General features: G+C 40.3%; 1 protein-coding gene across 2 annotated transcripts in view; it reads right to left on the reverse strand.

The window, feature by feature from the left end:
* The window catches only part of MEF2C (myocyte enhancer factor 2C), a 158,292-nt gene that overhangs the window by 138,454 nt on the left and 7,671 nt on the right, over positions 1-12,167 (reverse strand). For both annotated transcript variants that reach the window (XM_016210318.2, XM_016210316.2), the window contains exon 2: positions 3,303-3,389. The gene's annotated coding sequence lies outside the window, so the exon portion shown is untranslated. The remainder of the gene's footprint in view (positions 1-3,302; positions 3,390-12,167) is intronic.

A 12,167-nucleotide genomic window follows, 5' to 3' on the forward strand; every position in this document is an offset into this window, starting at 1 on the left:
GAACCGGGGCTCCCGCCGCCGCGCGCCCGCTCCCCCGGGACGCCGCGAGCCAGCCAGCGGGAAAGTCCTCCTAAAGTCGGGATCTTTCCTCTGACCAATAGGAGCGCGACCCTAATAGTCGCTCTCGTGACTTTTCTCCCGCTTGGAGACGCGTTAACCACTTCGTTCTCCCACCGTCCGCGCGCTCCTCCGCTACTTACGCGTGGAAGCCACGGTCCAGGGTGTCTGCAGCACTCGATCCCAGCGCGCTTCCCCTGCACGCCCAGAATGCGCGGGTTTCGGCCCTGAGAGGCTGGAGAGCTAGGAAGTTAGCCTAAATGCGTCTCGAGTGTTAGTCATGTACAAAATAATAAAAGAATTACCAGTATTTGAAATCTCGATCTCATCGCGGGGCCGTGAACTTTCTAATCAGTTTGGAAATATTTACCGAGGCGGCAGCTTCCTCGGAGATTTCGCCCTCCCTCCTCCCACTCTCTCTTCTACACCTTACTGGATTTTATCCAGGGCATTTCACATGTAAACCAAACTAACTTCCCAAACGCATTAAGCTTCCCTGTCCGATAGCTGATGACTTCACTTATTCTGAAGCGTTTCAGCTGCACAGGAAGCAGAAATAGAGACTGGTAAGGAAGATACTACTTACGTTAAAGTTTAAAAAAATAAGTTAATATTAAAGATTTAGGAAAGGTTACTAGGGATTGGGCACCTCCCTTCCCCATTCAAATTACACCACGCTCAATAAAGCCAAGGATAAAATACACCAACTAGCACACATACCTTGAAAAGACAGGATTGCGTGCCAGTAGAACTATAGGTTATATAAAATGTTTCAATCAAATGAAAACATTCTAAAAGGTAGAAGGGAAAATACATTGAGGAAATAAAAACATGGAATCTTCAAGAGTAGACAATAGGAGTATACTGAAATATCTAGCTAATTAAAGATATTTCCTCACTTTAAAAAATTCCTTTCAGCACTATGTGTTTAACCCAATGACTAGTTGCATTTCCTGTCAAGTTCTGCACTATGCCTCTGGACTATTTTAATGCGCGAGGACAGTGTGATTCAAAAAGCCTCCTGCTCCATTGTTGAGGCTATTTGATGTAAGTAACTTTTCTCAGAAGAGCAGGCTCAACATTTAGGCATCTGCCCCCAGGCTTCACTTGAAAGGAGAAGGTTTTTACCGGCAAGTACAACTAGATCTGAACAATCTTCAGGCTTCTGGCTCATCACCATTGTGACTATCAGCACAGCTAAAATGAAACTCTTGCTTTTGTTATAGGAAAGCATGACAAACTGTCACAAAGCAACAACCATCTGAAATAGTATTTCTTGCAGATTGGTAGCTACAATATATTTGTTTGCCTATTTGTTTTTCATCTAGCAAGTTTGCTACTATCATGAATTCATTTTAATAATATGACAGAGGTAATCTATTAGGTTTTCATTTAAGGTACAACTTCTAAAAAATCCAAAAATTTTCAGGTGCATAAACATTTTGAATATATGTTTATTTAGGGGGTAAAAATGAAATTTAATTTTTTCCAGATTCACAAACATCCTGACAAAGCAAACCATTTGCATGAACATCTAAGTTTATTGCCATAATGCCTGAAATTAATGTAATGAATCCTTAACAGTCTACTTTACATGAGCAAATAGACAGGCAATTCACAACTTTCAACCATACTATTTGTGATGGATCATAGAAAGTATTTAGCACAGTACCCTTCAGTTTTATATTGTTTTCCCTTCAAAAAGAAACTATCTTACCTCTTAACATTTTTAAGAATCATTTCATAATAAATATTTTAACAAATTCATAATTATCAATGATAGTACAAGCATTCAAAAGTATGTATAACCTCACACTTATTGAAAATAATTTGGATGGAAAATGTATTACAATTGGCCTTTTAAAATATAAGATATTCCCCTCAGCAGATTTAGCTTCTTAACTATGTGTGACACCAACTTAATATTAGCATTAGTTTCTTTCGCATGAGCTTTTATAGTTGAAGCAGAACAAAAAAGGTTGTATAGAAATATACAGTAGAGTCACCTGGAATTAAAAATTGTTCATTGGTAATCTACAAAGTGGTTAATCCAAAATGAGCTTTGTATGCTTCTTTAAATACTTTAGGATTTTTTTAAAGGCCAAAATCAGTCTTATCCTTCCCACCTAATGGTGCTGCCCTAGGATCAGAATATTTTCTGGTGTATGGAGAAGCTGGTACTTGGTATTAGGAGGCCTAGATTCTCTGGCTCAAGATTGATGCCTAACTAATGAGTGTGTCTTTTCCGGGCTTCAGTTTGCTTATATGTTAAATGAATTTTCCAGTGTATTCCAGTTCTATGATTGCAAAGTAAGAGATTCTTATACTCTTTAAAGCCAATTGGAAGCTTGTAGCCTATCCTGTTAAGTAAAAGGTGACTTCCTTTAAGAGAAAATGATGTCTGGGATTGATGTACAACTTAAAACAGCCCCCTCCCCCCCTCAGTCACCAAATATTTCCTTCATTAAATAATTATCATATGCTTTATTATACATGTAAATATATATTAGATTGTGTTTCCCATAAAAGAATTGTTTAACAGTATGTTTAATCAAAGTACCATGGAAGTTACAGAGAGCATGATCCTTAGGACTTTTACTCTAGTGAAAGCTAATTTCTGTTCAGGGTTGCATACCATTTTACTCCACCTTCCTCTCTTTACTACTTCCCTACATTAAATCAGCAGTCTACTAAAACCTTGTGCACTGGGTTTGCCTGCTTTTAAGCTTGGCCCATGCTGGGTGTAGCTCTTGAAGCGAGCTTAAAAAAATTATTTTAAAGTAAGCTGGGTGGTTGCCACAGCAACCCACCCTAAAATGAAGAAAGGCTGTAGCTTAATCTACCCCTCATGATAGTTCAACTATATAGTACACTGTATTCTACTGTACAGAATACTTTCAACACAAACATGATAATTCAACATAGAAATGCAGAAAAATATAAAAAGTAGTAAAGTACAAATTCCAATAGCATTAAAAATGTTATTTTTTTATAGTTAGAGACAACAGACATAACCTTCCCCAAAATGGATTCATCGTAAAAGAGACTTGCAAAGATAGGACCTGAAAGGTGATGTGAGCTTTAAGCAAACGATATTGTATGCTTATAATATAAAGCATACAATGGTTACATAACTCTATCAGTTTTATACATGTCTGTCATAAATACTAATGACAAAGTGTTGGCACTTTTACCTCTGTGAATTAACTTTGTGGTAGATGATATAACGAATGTGAAGCACTCACCACATACACAGACAGTCATCTGCCTTCCATTCTTTACTCCATCTCTTCATAGAAGTTACTTCACAGTTTGCAACTCTTCTTTGGCACCTTAAAATGTATAAATACAACAAAATATATAGTTAAAATTTCTTTTTAAGACTGTTGATATTAAAGTACATTTGAATAAATTTACTTCTAAAACCTAATCTGTAGAACATTAATGTTAATTATCATATTAAACCAAATGAATGTGTATTGAACATAGAATAAATAAATTGGCATTAATTATGGTAATACTTATAACCTTTAACATATATAATGCCAAATATCTAAATTTCAAAAATTCTTTAGGTACAACTTCATCACATGCACAGTATATATCATATGGACTGCTTGTGAATGAGAATCTGCAACATGCAAAGGATTTGTTATCCCAAGCCAAGATTTAATCATACCTTTCATCTCATATCTAAAGATCCTCTATTTATTTTTTTTGTACCTTTAATTTTATACCTGATGAAAAATTACAGTCCAGTCTATGATATCCCAAGCTAACAAATTTGGAAGTTGCAACTGAAGTTTCTGAAAGGGCTTGGTTTATATGTTGCCTAAAGGCCAAATTTAAATACTTTAGGATTAGTGATGTAGATTCAGTACCCTTTATGAATGCTATTACCAAGAATACCTTATCCTTCCTGGCACTGTTTAACTGCAGGAGCACAAATGTCCCTGTGGCCTAATCTGTTTGAAACTAGCTATCTTTGACTTTGAGAACACAAATGAACTTTTTCCTTGGTTTCAGAATAGGTGTAGTCTTCCCAACCTTGAGACATCAGACCATGATGGTCAATATCCATCTTCTCATTTGTATTAATAGTGAAGTCATTAAGATTTAGGAGGTCTCTCTATTTGGTTTGACATCCTCAAGATTTTTAAGTTCCTTCAAAATCAAGGAGAAATGAAGAATTTTGGACACTTTTATTTCAGGGGTGTTCGCTGAGTTTACATCATTTAGGCTCAGGCCCACAGCGAGTGAGTCTCCACTCGGTGGCTGGCAGGCAGTACCAGGTGACTGGTGAATTCTCTTTTTCCCAGCTCTGTTTGGTGTTACAGTCTATTAAGTACAGGTCATTATCCACATCTCCCAGGGCCTTTTCACCTTACAGAAATGCACTCTTCATGAAGCAATGTCTGAAAGATATGTTAAGGTTTTTTTTAAAATGCCACCGACAAATTATGATACATTTCTTCCTTTTCCTGGATCAGTGTGCCCAAATAAGGATTGATCAGTAATTTGCTTGCGAATGTGTGGCTGATTAAAAAGTTACCCATATGCACGGCTAAAGTTAATGGACTTTACTTACAAAATTGTTCAATGTTCATCGGAACATTGATTCTATCCCATTTCTTGAAATATCACAGAAACCTTCTATTCAAAGAACGGATTTTCATACTTCCTCTTTTAACTATTTCTTCTAGATACCTCTCTCCGAGTGTGCCCTTTAATTTTTAAAGATCTTCACCCGGCATCCGGGTGGGGGTTAAGAAACTCATCCGGCGTTTTGGCGCCCACTTCTTTATGTGGAAAGCAGAGGGGCTGGGATTCAGTCCCGATGGCCCCCTAAAGACCCAGCCGGGGGGCGCCTCTGGTTGCAGCAGCTCACTGCGCTAAGTTATTGATCGCAGGCAGCAATCCCTGCGGCCGATTCGTGTGTAAAGTGAGTCCGCGCCGGCGGGGCGTTCAGCAGGCGCGCAGCGGCCACTCGGCCCGCCAGTGATCGGCGGTCCTCGCCGCCACGCGCTCTCCCACCTACACACCCCTTTCTCTGCCCCGCTGTTTCCCTTCCCCCTTCTCCCTACTTCTGAGCGGGCGGACCCGGCTGAGGGGTGGGGGTTCCCTCCAGGGAGCGTTTCCAGAGCTGGGAGGGGGTGAGCGCGCCATGTGCGTGCGTTACGGGCCAGGAGCAGGCGAGTCTGGGGCCCTTCTGGGGGCCCTCTGGGCCTGGGATAGGAAGATGGGGTGGCTGTCGGGGCGGCGGGTGTGCCAGGTTGTGTGCAGAGGGGAATTTGGCCGCTTGGGGACACGCGGCCGGTGGTTTGGTGAAGAGGCCGCGTGGTAGGTTCTGGGGAATGGAGGAGGGCGCAGCGGTGGCGTTTGGGTTTGGGAACGGGGAGTTGCCCTACTGGTCTGGTTTGGGGATATTTCCCCTGGGTTGGCGAAAGACGACTCCAAAGAGCTGGGGATGAGCTCGGAAGGACGCGGACGGTGAAGTCATCCAGGCGCCGAGCACAAAGCGCTGGCACGCGGGCGGCGGCTGGCGGCACCCGCTCCTAGGAGTGCGCCCCGCGCTCTGCAAGCCTGGGGCGCGGAGGGCGGCCCGCGGCCCGCGGCCCCCCACTGCCCGTCCCGCACCAGCCAGCTTGGTTTTCCACCTGACAGACCAGATACGAAAGGGCGGGGCTCCAGAACTGGATTTTATAGCCTCAACTCTCAGGGTCTTCAGGGTTATTTAAAAAACTAACAGCCAACGACCAGCTCTAGTAGTTAAACTGCCTCGGTGGAGTTGTGCGCCCTTTGGCTAGGGAGGGGCCACAAACTACGAAAAATGGGATGCGAGGGAGAACTCCCCCCTCCCCTCTTCCTTTCCCCTTCCACTCTCCCCTGTTTTTTTTAGCACGGGAGAACAGTACCGGGAACTCTTGCAAAAATGCCATCACAGCCTGTGCTGCTCTTTGATCTGTGTGTGGAGCTGTACCAAGGGCAGCAAGCGTGGTGGAAAGATCAGTGCTGCAAAGGCATTCTAGAGTACTCTGCTGAGTACATCAAAGGTGTAAAACGTTATAATCGTCATGTTCTTAAAGCTATGAGCTGCTACCTATTGGAGCCGATGCCCACATGTAGCTTTTTAAATTTAAATTAATTAAAATTTTAAAAATGTAAAATTCAGTTTCTCAGTCACACTAGCCACATATCAAGTGCTCAGTAGCCACAGGCTGCTACTGGCTACCTTATTTGACTGCAATATTTACCGTTTCCATCTTTGCATAAAGTTCTAGTGGAATGTGCTGCTATAGAGTTTTAAATGAATGCTGTTTTTTTAAAAAAAAAAAGAACCTGCTTTATGATACCAGCCACATTTTAGGACACTTTCAGCATTTACATTTCTTGGCACTAGTGTGAAAAGTTTTAAAGCCGGAATTTCAGTATCTTCCTGCTGAAAGAGATACTAGGGAAGACTTAAACACCTAATTTTTTACAGGGAAGAAAAGTCAGGCCCACAGAAGTTTAAGAGATGTGCCCCCAAATCATGCTGTAAATTTGGAAATACGATAAGGTCACCTGACAGAGTCTAGTGTACTTTGTGCTAGACCAGGCCACCTTGTCTGGGGTTGGCTAGGCAAATGAACTCCACAGAAAGGTGACCTGACAGAAGATTTTTAGATAGGAGTACCCATTTACAAGAGAAAATGTTTCTTAGCATTCCTCTAGAAAGAAATTCCATTTGGAATCACATTTGGTGGTGTCATAATCATATAATGCCTTTTTAAAGAGACCAGTTGGGATAATACTGTGCTTACTTACACTTAAAAAGATTCTGAGGAGCCCTGGCTGATGTGGCAAAGTGGTTAGAGTGTCAGCCTGCATATCGAAGGGTCTTGGGTTCGATTCCTGAACAAGAGCAAGTGCCTGGGCAGCAGGTTCACTCCTGGCCCAGTCTAGGCGCATGCAGGAGGCAACCAATTGATGTGTCTCTTTCATATCAATGTTTCTTCCCCCCCTTCTACTCTCTCTAAAGATCAATGGAAAAAATATCCTCAAGTGAGGATTAACAACAAAAAAATTCTGAGGACATGGAATTACTCTTTTATTTTTATTTTATTTATTTTATAAAAACTTTACTTTTATTCTTTTTTCATTGCTTTTTCAGAGAGAGTGGGGCAGAGAGAGAGAAAAACATCAATGGGAGAGAGACAGGTCAATTGGTTGCCTCCCATATGAGCCCCAACCAGGGCTGAGGATTGAGCCTGCAACCAAGGTGCATGCCCTTGTTCGGAATCGAACCTGGGACCCTTCAGTCTGTGGGTCGACGCTCTAACCACTGAGCAAAACTGACTTGGGCTGGAATTACTCTTTTAAAGTAAGAGCTAGAAAGCACGCTTAAGGTCATGGAAGAAAGGTGTTACATGAGGTGAGAATTGTTAGCAAAGCATAATCCTCAAACTCTATGAAGATTTATCATATATTTCTTAGACTGATATCACTAGGGTGAAATCTGACCATGAACAAAGCTTAATTATAAAGTACACTATCTGAGACATATAAGGCAACAAAATACATAATAAAGATTTAGAGACAAAAAATTAACTTTCCAACTTCAACGTTTTGTTTGTTTGGGTGGTTGATTTTTGCCATGATTATCCCCTATGTTTCTTATTTGAGGGTGAAATTTTGGTATTAATTCTGGCCATTTGTGGCAATTAGCTTTTAAGTTAACCCTTAGTGAAGAAGGACCCTTAAGTGTTCAGATAGGAGGCCTCATGAATAATAAATCATTTAAAAATAATAACAGTAAAGTGTTTTTTTAAAGCTTGGAGTTCCCCTGAGCTGAAGCATTTTTGAATTATTGTCATTATTCCTCTTACTACTTTCCCATTTCATGTGCTCCAAAGTGGAAAGGGTTCTTCCCATTCTCCCTGAAATCTAACAACCTAAGAGAAAATCTGTTAATTCTTCAAGTGCTTGCAGACGTGCTAGAAGGCCTCAGTCTCTCCACGACTGACCACTGAAAGGGCTGACCTGCCGAAGAAGAGGCTGTGTGGCCCCAAAACCAGTTGGCTCCATCACGTGGTGACTGCGATTATGTACAAGTTACTGATCCTTCCTTTGCCTCGGTTTCCTCATCTATAAAATGCGGGCATTACAGTACTGCCCTCAAACCTTTGTTATGAGGATTGAACCAGCTATTCAGTGTAGGCTCGGGCTGAGAAAGTTGTACACTGCAGTAAGAGTTAGCCGTTCTTATCGCCCTGCAAATAAATAAATTCTACTTCTGTATCATTAAGTCCCGTAGGTATACGCAGGAGCTGTCACAACAGAAAAAGTTGGAGAAGTAGGTTGTCCGAGGGCTGGGAATTGGTTCAGGATGAGAACCATTTGTTTCACCTTTAAGAGGTAGAGATCGCTTCAATCTTAAAATCCCAGATTTAATGTGTAGAAAGTGTCTCATTTCCCTTTCACAGGCATGGAGCCTTCAGGATCCTTTCAGGCTGCCTTTGTCTTACTTTTCCCCTCTCTTTTCTCCTCTTCTCTCTTCTCTTCTCTTCTCTTCTCTTCTCTTCTCTTCTCTTCTCTTCTCTTCTCTTCTCTTCTCTTCTCTTCTCTTCTCTTCTCTTCTCTTCTCTTCTCTTCTCTTCTCTCTCTTCTCTTCTCCTCTCTTTTCTCCCTCCCCTCCCCCTCCCCTCCCCCTCTCCTCCCCTCCCCTCCCCTCCCCTCCGCCCCTCCCTTTCCTTCTTTCCTTTCCTCTCTCCCTTGAGGGATGCTTTCTTACACTTGTTGGCTGCGTGGCTGTTGAAAAGGTGCTGGAAACTCCAAGCCCATCCTCTCTTCACCCTGGTTGACCTTTGGAATGCTGTTGTCAGCCAAGAAGACATTGATATCTTCAGTCTCCTGCTAACCTGAATTCTTCAGGGCAGAGCCTGCTCAGATTATCTCCTGATGTCATTCCAAGTGTCTGATGGCCATCTACGGCAACGGTGCAGGCCCTGGACTGCTGGGAAGGGACAGTCCGTGGGGTGCCTAACAGCGCACCCTGTGCAAGAGGGACCTAGAGGTAGCTGTCTGCTGGACACATGATCAACATTACAGCTATGTCTAGGGACCGTTTGCCACTTTTGGAAAAACAGAAGGCATAGACATTTTGCATTTTTGGTTTTAATAAAGTCCCACTTGGAATGTGTATGGTTTCTAGATCTGATATTTATGCTAACTCTCCTCAAGAATACCAAGTTAAGACAAAGGAGGCTAGCAAGGAGATGATAGAGCCACCATGCTGCAAAATGTACTTTGTTTCCTTTATAGCTCTAGGTTATTTTCAGAATGATGGTATTTAACTTAACTGAGAACTTACACAATTATTTTAAAATATTTTATTTATAACTTAAAATTTTAAACCAAGCAAAAGAAAATAAAATTTTAATTTTTCAAGAAGGCAAGATCATTTATATTTAAAAATGAGATACGAAATTATTTCCATATTCTAATTCACTAGGAATATAGAGAATTAATTTTTATTATTTGGCATGACGTCTCTAAATTATTTTGGAATATGGTGAGAATTAAAAGTAGCATGTAATAAGACTCAAGTTAAATCAGTGATTACAACTTTTGTTTTTACCAGTGTATGCAGTTCACTGAGTAAAAACTCAAACCAGCCTGGCCGGGCGTGGCTCAGCGGTTAAGCGTCGACCTAGGATCCAGGCGATCAGGGTTTGATTCCCTGTCAGGGCACATGCCCGAGTTGCGGGCTGCAGCTTATCAATGACTCTCTCATCATTGATGTTTCTCTCTCTCTCTCTCCCTTTCCTCTCTCTGAAATCAATAAAGATATATTTAAAAAACAAACAAAAAAAACTCAAACCAAAGAGGTCTGATACCTTATAGATGACTTTTAAAACTAAATTTGTAGTTAAATATTTCTGTCTCAATAATATTCACATTTGTAATGCAATGATACTTGCAGTAGATATGCAAAATTATTACTATCATATTAGAATATGGAATGAAAGAAATAAATTTAAAGTGCCAAACATTTAACGGCCACTCACTATTTGTCACTGCTGTATTAATTGCTTTAATTAATTTAATTGTATTGTATTAACTGCTTTATAAGCTTTATTTCTTCTTATTGAAACAACCACCTTTTAGACAGGTACTACTATTGTCCCCATTTTACAGATTTTAAAAACTAAAGCTTAGAAAGGTGATATTCCCTGCCCTGGATCACAGATCTTCTACGTGCGAGACAAAGGACATGACACCGGGTTTGTTTACAATCAATGCCCGTAGCTATGAGGCTTTACTCCTTCCTTGCACTCATAACCTTTGCCCACTATAGGGATGATGAGAGCAGGACAGGATATAATCAATATTTTTTCCCCATCAGAAACTATTTCAGAAATACCTGTCTAAACATGTTTTATATTTTTCAAGGTAGACACCTTAGGAAATTATTTGCTTATTTCAGTCATGTTGTCTTTGTGCAAGTTAAATCTCCTTGGACTTTGCTATGCAGTCTTAAGATCAGTCTTATTGTTGACAAATCTTAATCGTTAAGGATGAATTTGTTGCTGAAACTAAATCTAAGCCAAATGTAGTGAACTAGGTGCTTGATAGCAACTATGAAAACATGACAATAAAGCCGATTATTTAATATCTGGTTTATAAATGGACACTAATTGCAGGTACAAAAGGAGAATTTCAAGGGTATCCTTGATATGAATGTGTAGCCTTTAAGGACATTTTGGTAAGTAACACTCGTAAAGGTCTGACAATTTTTACAAACATCAGTTTCACTAATTAAAAGTTATACATCATGCATGAACATGGTGGGAAATACTTTTTCAAAGAATATATAACAGGCAGGGAAGGGTAAACCAGAGATCCTGGTTTAGAATCCAGACTCAGAAACTTAATAATGATTTGACCTTAATTTTCTAAATGTCTATATTGTAAAATGAGTTAAGTGGCAGTACCTACTCAAGATAATTTTAGTGAGAGGAGGACAAGAAATTGTAAGAAATTGTACTTTTAAAGTCACTTAGTGCCTGGCATATAGAAAACAATAAATGTTAGCTATTATTGTACTATTTCACTTTCAAGGACTATCCCATATTTCTGAAAAACATCTCAATGTCTCAGTTATCTAACAACATTTTAGATGTTTTCTATCAGCTTACGTGCTTCCAAGTAGCTTTTATTTTGTAAAAGAGCATTTTATATTTGAAATAAATATAAAACATATTTATGATAATATGTTGATTAAACCAATATATATTATACCAAAAAGTCTTGTATTATGGGATTGCCAATTTATAGTATCATTGTCAGTGTAATATCCTTGTCTATATAATATTCTTTTTAGAGAAAAATTTTTTTGTATTATTCTTGTTTGATTTTATCAGACTTATGAAAATAATTATATATCCATTTGCCCAGAGTAAGGCTAAACGATTTTCTTTTTTAGTTATGTCAGATATCTTCTGAATTGCTTATTGATTACATAATCTTAAACTTAAATTCAAGGAACCTTAGCATAAATATATAGAATTCGTGGCTTCCTATTAAATCTGAGTTTTTAATTCCTTCCAGTATTATCTGTGTGTTATAGGCAGAACTGTAAGGTTTCTGGAGCTTGCCTTTGTGTCACCGACTTCCCTGTACCCGCCTTCAACGTGTCCTCTTTGTCTCTGACATGCTGTACCCACCCAGCAGCATTTTTAAAATCAATAATAGCTCTTTCTCGGGTGTCTCTCTCTCCTCACCCACAGGGTCCTTTCCTTCCTCAGCGGCCCCTTCATGTTTCCAGAGTCTCCTGGCCTATGTTCTGTCAGGGGAGCCAGCCACTCCAGCACCTTGCTTCATGGCTCAACAACAGGTTACTTACTCCTTTGAACGAACTTCTCTTCAAGTTTTCTGAGAAGAGTTCATAATCCAAAGGAGTTTCCATGACTACACACATTCCACAAATTCCCTGCTGCGTTGGTCAGGAGATGCTTTCAGGAGGAGACTTTCAGCATGTCTCAGGCTCACCCCTGCACCCCTGCAGTCACTCCATTGGCCAACGTATGGGTAAGCCCTGGGTTCAAGTCAATGGGAAAGTCTGGCTC

Source organism: Miniopterus natalensis, chromosome 3, assembly GCF_054644295.1.
Source record: "Miniopterus natalensis isolate mMinNat1 chromosome 3, mMinNat1.hap1, whole genome shotgun sequence".
Lineage (NCBI taxonomy): Eukaryota > Metazoa > Chordata > Mammalia > Chiroptera > Miniopteridae > Miniopterus > Miniopterus natalensis.